The sequence below is a fragment of the Poecilia latipinna genome, unplaced genomic scaffold (genome assembly GCF_001443285.1).
Source record: "Poecilia latipinna isolate Pla-1442-1.1 unplaced genomic scaffold, P_latipinna-1.0 Scaffold2, whole genome shotgun sequence".
In the NCBI taxonomy this organism is placed as follows: Eukaryota; Metazoa; Chordata; class Actinopteri; order Cyprinodontiformes; family Poeciliidae; genus Poecilia; species Poecilia latipinna.
The window spans coordinates 26368-34443 of NW_015112618.1; the positions used below are offsets into that span (position 1 = coordinate 26368).

Consider the following 8076-nt stretch of genomic DNA (forward strand, 5'->3'; position numbering starts at 1 on the left):
TATATATACATAAAAAATATACTTTTTTGAGGTTTACATCACGTTATAATGTTCTCTTCACAAAAAACATACCTGGAGAGTATTTCTTTGATTCTTTCATGGAGGTTTGAGAAATCATTGACTCTTCCCTGGCAGCCATTCAGTGATGCCTAAGCGCTTTGTTCTCAAAGCACCGCCTGTTTGCACAAAGCACTTTCGTGGCGCTGCAGTTCCCAGCCCGAGCTTCCACTTCACAGAGCACCCCTACCCTGCTACTCAGTCACTCAGCTCCTTCAGGCAAGCGGCCTCATCAGTTATGAGTGTTGGAAAGAGCAGCAGCTTCTTAAAAAGATAGAGACTTTTTTTCAAGGCACTAAATTGTAAAGTCATAATTCTGTTAAGTCATGGTTGATATAGCATTTTTACAACAACTGAAGGTAACATAGATACTTGATCGTGCTATCAAATGGCACAGTGTGCTCGGAAAATACATAACTTTTTTTATTTTAACACTCCTACCTGCAAAGAGATCTGATTATTTTTCAGTTATATGATTAAATAACTTGGTATGCACTTTTGTTGCTTGCAGTTTAGACGTTAATGACTGTGTGTTGAAATATTTACACTGTGATGCAAGCTATATAACAGTAACACTGCCATACAAGCTGTACGGCAGTGTCATATTAACTTTTATCTAATGAAGCCTATAAAATATACAAGCAGAAATGTGACATACTAAGATGTAAAATCCAAAGGTTTAAGCAACCTGAATAAATGATAGCTTGTTTACCCAATCTTAAAAACTCAGATGTCTTTTTTTTTTTGTCTTCCTCTTTCTAATAAAAATGTTTTTTTCTCTTGTAATTTAAGCTCAGTGGCATCAAATTGTTAGGTATTATTCTTAACACTGGTGCTGAGGACAAAATTATAGTCATTGCCTCAGAGAGAACAGTACAGCGTTATGTACATTCAAAGGCATGTCCACACCCAAACACCTTAGTTTGTATTTTCACCGTTTCTGCCCTGCAACACAGATGACTTCTGTTACCGGCCATCCAGCTGCTTTCTTCTTTGTCCCTTCAAGCTTAATATCACTGCGCCTTCTCCTTTGATTGGACATTGCACTGCAAGGTTTACTGAACACTGAAGTCACTAACCTGTGGTCAGTGTATCTGGTTGAGTTGAAATAGAGAAAAGATTGCTTTTTCTGCTCATACCAGTTCTATACGCTTCTGTGTACAGCTGCATTTACTTTTAGCTTGTAAGTACTTGTAGCTTCTTGATAATGGTAACAACAAAACTGAAAAAGTCACATGCTCTTGAATGCCTGTTTTTGTCCTTCTAAAGCCCTGATTTTTGGTCCCTTTCTTATTTTGGCTTCAGATACTAGCACCCCAGCTTCCTCTTCATCTCTAAGCTTCCGTGTCTTCATGTTTGCTTGGCATCAGTAATGCATTTGGTAGAGATTAACAATGCATTGCGTGTTGTGTATGTTGAGTGTCTTTGAAGATTGTACCTTGTGGAGAACAAAACACTGTCAGTACATGACCAGGATTATTGTCATCTCCATGGTGACTGTCTCCTTCACCTTTCATTCCTTCTCTCCTGCCCCTGTTTCTGATTTTATGCTTTCGTGATCCTCAGCTTTCTCAATTTATCTGCCACTCTTTCAGTTGCTATAAAATCTGGATTCTAAATTGCAAAAGGAGTAATAAACAAGATTAACTACAGCCTCCGTATTGATCACTTCTCCAGTGTGCATCCATGATTTGTAATATCCCTTTCCACCCACATAGCCCCTTCTCATCCTCCAGCAAGAATACCCACTGGTCAGGGAACCCACTGACAAGAAAAAATATAATAGGACACAGATCAATTTTTTGCAACATCATTATAAGCTTCTTGTCCTCTCATAGACAAAGGGGTTTAAAGGTGGGAGGAAGAATGCAGTAAAAAAAGTAAAATATTTCTCCAAAAATAAACCTTCTTGCTCCTCTGCTGTCAGACGTAATTCACAATGAGAATCCATGGAATCTGAATATGGCTTTTAAATTTAATAACCAAAAGATCTCTAAGATAAGAAATTAAATGTTTTGAATTTACTGTCAAGGGAATAGTGAGATGGCAAAATATACCTAGAGTTTTAAAAATTATAACTTTATTGCAATACCCTATCATATAATCATTGCCCTTTGAGGCAATGTGTCAAACTCAAGGATGTACAACAATGGTAACGATGGCTGAGCAGGAAGGAGTTTATCTAATAAACAGTGGGTTGCCGGTTCAATCCCCCAGTCCGTCCATTTACGTCATTATGTCCTTGGGCAAGACACTTCACCCTCATTGTCTGCTGATGGTGGTCAGATGGCCCAGAGACACTGATTGTATGGCAGTCTTGCTTCTGTCGGTCTGCCTCGGAACAACCTACCACCGTCAGCGTGTGGTAGGTTTCTCAAATGTAGCGTAAAGCGTTTTGGAGCTCTCTGGACTAGATAAAGCTCAGGCCATTTACCATTCCTCAACATAATGCTTAAACCTGCTTCAGTGGTTGGCAGAAGATTTTCCATGTATCTGGCTTCAACAATTCTGCAACTCTGCATTAAAGAGGAGCAGAGAGTAGAAAACTGGGATTTAATGAAGGCGGAGAGAGAGAAATGAAAGGAGAGAGAGGAGCAAAGGGGAGTGAAAACAAACAGGCAAAACACAAATCTAATGGAGCAAAGAAAGACTAAACACAAGGAATACACAGTGAATGTGATTTAACCTAAAATAACTAAGAATAGACTAATAAGTGGTACAGAAACAAAGGCTGATCTAAATCAAAAGAAATCAAAAACACAAACCAAAAAACAAAAGCAACTCAAAATCCTGACAGTAGTAGTAGTAGAATATTTTATCATCCTATCTTTCAATAACATCGTAGAATGGTATGTTATTGTTATGTTATTAAATTGTAAGTACACTTATGACTCTTATTGTGAGTGTCTGAAGGAAATTGTCAGTTTTTCCGTTATCATGAAGCTACGAAACTCATACTTGTCATATTCCCTTAGGGAAAACGGCTCCAATCAATATATGTTAGCTGTTTAGCCAAGTATAGCAAGTATAGGTAGATATTTAGCTTAAAGCTAGAAAGTTAAACAAGGATATGTTTATAATATTTTTCAGATGTGAGAGTTTGCAAAAGCTAACGTCCCAAAGTGTATTTTAAGATCTTGTTTTTTTCTAAAAATGAAGCTAGAAATAATACTTGATTTATTATTCACATAAAACTTAATGTGTATCTCGTAAGCTTTGGAATATTCTTATAGCTGGAGACAAGAAGGGTGAACGCAGAAAAAAAAGATGAGGACCGGATCCAGTAAAGTTCAACCATTCCTTTTTCCTCTCTTTCATTTGGTTTTGCTTCTTTTCCCCTTATTACCATGTTTACAATTTGGTGGCTTTGGTAGCAGTGGCATGGAAAATAAAAGGGAAGGAATTTTGAAAACACGTCAGTGAGTACACTGATATAAGAGGATCAGACATGCAAGAGTGGGATTGGGCTGTTAAGCTTTCCAAAAGAGAATAAAGGATGAATTATCATTTAATCCCATTCTGGTCAGTTTCAAGAAAAGAGATGAGAGGAGAGGAAAAAGGGTTTATATATATCTTCTGCAAAAAAGTGAACATTGTCAAACAAAGATTTGTGGTGTAGGTGGATAAGTAAGATGGTAAGAGAGGGGTCATCCATCTGTGAGAACTCACAGCCACTGAAAACATTCAGATAGGGAAGTTAATCTGGACAGAAAAAAAGAAGAAAACATTAACTACAAAAATAGAGTATATCTATAAACATTCACTTTTAGATTCACAAGTTATCTGTAATCCTAGCATCAAAGGCCAAACAAATATGTGTTTTGTATACAAATATTTTACCATAGCAAACTGGTTTATTAGTTATTTGTAGCTAAATATTTGACAGAAGAAAAAAGTATTGATATGCTCATATAGCTAAAATTATTGTATTTTTTTTTCTGAAGATGTTTGGCTCTTATGAAATACAACAGATTGCAACCCAAAATAAACTACTTTATCAGGTACACCTATTCAGTTGCTTGTCACCACAAACAACCAGTCACGTGGCAACAACTTCATTGACTTGGATACCTTCAAATGGTGAAAGTGACTTGTGTGTGTCGTTACCACAGGCATTCTTCAGTTTCTTCTCTGAGCCCGCCCAACAGTTCTGTAGAACACCATCAAGCAGTAAAATGAGTGAGCCTTGACTTTAAGTTTGGTCAGAGTCTTTTCAGGTCTGGTGAGAAATATTCAAAACTTTCTTGATGGAAGATGTAGCCACTTCCTCTGTGGTGGAGGAATAATGCTTCTTCCTGTGTCATTATTTTGGATTTGTTTTGAGCCTACTCAGCTAGTTGATTGGCATCCTTGTAAAGGCTGATGCACACAACTGCTGCCATCCTCATATGACGACTAAACAGCTAGCTCATTTTCTCTTGCTCAAACGTCCTGCTCGAACTTATGGTGGTAAACATAAGTTTGGCACATTTTTTGCATTGACTTGGGGGCTTCGAAGCCTTTTTCCTTATTGTTTTTCTGCCATTTTCAGTGTTCTTCAACTCTGGTCAGCAAAAAATGGCAAAATGTATAACTTCTGTCAAAGAGGATGGGGGTAAAACTTTAGACTTAATGTTGTGAGGGGCGAGGCTTGGTGTTAAAATTTGACCATTGGATTTTGTTAGGAATTTGACGGACCAATCAAAACAGGTCGATCTATGGATCTAAAAGTCAGTTTTTCCAACTTTCTTTTATTTTGCACGGACAATAATCAAAAGCTAAAAACTGGTATCAAAATGAAGTGAGACTTGTCTTGATTACGATTAAGGAATTTGAACAGACAAAAAAAAGGGATCCTGCCCCAAAAATGATATAAACATGTATTAACAGACTTCTTGAACGTACTATGTCTTGAACATGTTTCGTGTCAGCCTGCCAACTGTTTCTCCTTGGCTGATTAGATGCCATTGGCAGAATATTCCTTTCACTTCAATTTGAAATTTTCAAGCAAGACTCTAATAACTAACTGTGAGACTCCATCGAGCTGTCAGGTACCTGCGGACATGCGTGAAAATTGCAACAAAATACCAGTCTAAATGTAAATGGGCTTGGATAATCATTATCTTTTGTGAGTGGAACTTTTTCTCATTGACTACTATTTTTAGGGCATTTGAATTTATTTCTTCCTTCATAATTTAAATTAATGCTTCAGAAAAAACTCATATAACCTGTCTAAAAATGCTTTGGGCTTTTTCTTTTTATCCATTTTGTTTTTCTGTCTCCCATGATGCCAACAACAAGCATATTATTTTGTTTCATAAGGGACTTTTTGAAATCCTGGAGTTTGTTTGATTTATTATGACAGTAGCCTATTTACTATTTTGCACTCCAAATGTGTATAACTATGAGAAAAAGAGGGGCATTTACATGTTTCCCATGGATCTTCTGTTTCTTGGCAATACCTGTCTTCCCATCTGCCCTTTATTTGTTCAATTTTGGCATATATCTAAAGCCTCTAATATCCGTCTTCATGCTTAGTTACACATGTGATTTCAACAAACATGAAATTATCTGTTAACCTTGAATTACAGTGGAAAATGTGATGAGCCAGAAACATAACACTCCAGCTTCTGGTAGAAAAGTGTTTCTTTTCTTGTAAAAATATTTACACATCTTAAACATGTTTTTCCACATTTTGACAATGCATCAACTTCACTATATTTTATTGTCATTCTTTATGATAGACCATCACAAAAAAAACTGCAGAAGATACAGCCTATCAAAATTTTCTAAAAATAAAAATCTTAAAACTGTCATGGATATGTTAAGCCATCTTTTTAAGTCTTCTACCTCTAAACAAAAAAAAAAATAAAGCTATATATTACCTTCAGAATTCAATTGGTAAACTAGTTTTAGAGTACATCTGTGTGTGATTTATTCTGAGTATAAATACAGATTCTCAGTAAAAAAGAATGTGTATTTGAGCTTTATGACAGAACACTGGAGAACAAGCAGCATCATGAAGATAGATGAATAACACTGTGGAGAGACTGAAAGTACAGCTTGGTTGAAAAGAACATGGGAATCTTTAAACATTTCTCAGAGCGCTGTTCAATGTATCATCCAACGGTGCAAAGAGTTGTCAAGCTACAATGACAGGCTGGACAAGGAAAGTATTACCATATTTTCCGGACTATACATCGCTCTTGAGTGCAAGTCTCCTAAGTCAAAAAATGTGTCACAAAGAGATAAAAAAAATAAATAAATAAATAAAAACATAAGTCCCTCTAAGTCACATTTATTTAGAAATTGTCAAATATGAAGGAGACCTAGTTTATGTAGATGAGACGTTCCGGTGACATCTTGTACTCGGTTGTTTTTTAAGAAACAGAGGGAAATTGTCGGCTTTGGCTTGGAAGTCTGCTGGCGATTTCTGACATACCGATGGTTGTGCTGTAAATCACCCTGGATTTACACTGCACATGTCTCCGCTCTGCTCTGCTTTGCTGTGCACTTTACTGGTGGAGTGCAGCCATTCGTGTTCAGTACATGGAGCTCTGCTCCACTGTGAACCCTAGAAGAGCTCAGAGAAGAATGCATGAGAAGTGAGAGACATCACAATAATGTGAGTGTTAATGAAGATGATGCATATATAAAATACTGTAATTCTCAACCTCCAAAATTAATGATTTTGCCCTCCATTGCTCTCCTACTTCATCTGCCTTGACTGACTCTTCAACTGCGACATATGCGAGAGAACTTGACTTAATATATTTCAGAATTAAATCCACACATTTTGTGTTTACGCATAGCCGTAAATAATACATGCTGACAGCAATGATGTATAAATATACCAAAATGTCTATCATTACCGCTATGTTCAAGAAAATGTAGTCTGTCTTGGTGAATTATTTTGAAAATATGGATGTCGTGCTTGTACTTTTTCAAGTTGGAGCGGTGTAATGTTTGGAAATTGACTCCGCACTTTAGGCATACAGCAAAAATAAGATCAGTGCAGACTTTGTGATGAGGAGATGCTATGCATGGTGCCACATGCAAGGCTGTGCAGAGGCCATGTAAATACTCTTGTATAGACTATAATGGGTGCGCATTTACTGCAGAATCCGTTCCTTTGCAGAGCGCAGCACAGGGGGGCGGAGATCCAAGCAGGGGGTCAGAAACAGCTCTGTTTTGCTGATATTCTGATGGTCTATACAACCACGTCAAATATTTCTACCGTAGCCAACGAAGTGCACAGCAGAGCAGAGCAAAGATACCTGCAGTAAATTCAGGGCGATAGAGAGGCGGTTGTGTTCATAAAACTGCACCAAGAAGGCCCAACTGAAATTCATATGTTCACTTTTTTTGGCAAATACCAGGACGTTTCGAAGTAATTGTACCATTCTCAACCCTCACGGCGCATCATTTAAGGACCTAACTCCTTCATTCTTCTAGCTCTGGTCATTTCCTTTCAGTCTGCCTTTAGCTTTCTTTATGGTTACAATTAATAATATTTATTTGGTTTATGTTGGTCAGTATGACTTAACATGTAATGCATAGTTCAAAAAATGCATCATGAGGAGAAAAAAACAACACAAAAACACATGTAAGTTGCTCTGTACTATATCTTACAGGACCAGCCAAACTATGGAGAAAAAGCTGCGACTTACAGTCCTGAAAATACAGTAATGAGAGAAAAACACAAGACAGTTGGTAAAGGTAGAGGAGCTGTATAGGTACACCGTTCAGGGAATCTATTAACCGGACAACTGTAAGTTGTACTCCACAATGATGAAGCTTTTTTGCATGGGAACTTGACCTCAGCGCAGCTCACAATGCTATTATTTTGGTGCCCTCTTCGGAAGTGAACAGAAAATGCCTGCAGTGTTTTGAGTTGAGCACACCTTTGGAGTTTTGCTCAAGCACAAAAGAATTTTATCTCTAGTTGCAAAGCTTGAAAAAGTTTAATGAAAATATTGGGTACCGTAAATCCATTTAATTCCTAATTATATGTATGGTAACAAACCTGTTTTTTTTTAT

General features: G+C 37.2%; 1 long non-coding RNA gene across 1 annotated transcript in view; it reads left to right on the top strand.

Moving 5' to 3' along the window:
* The window catches only part of LOC106951539 (uncharacterized), a 25873-nt gene extending 18124 nt beyond the window's left edge, over positions 1-7749 (top strand). Inside the window, exon 5 of the long non-coding RNA XR_001425834.1 lies at positions 7671-7749. This is a non-coding gene — a long non-coding RNA (uncharacterized LOC106951539). The remainder of the gene's footprint in view (positions 1-7670) is intronic.
* Positions 7750-8076: the final 327 nt, after the last annotated feature.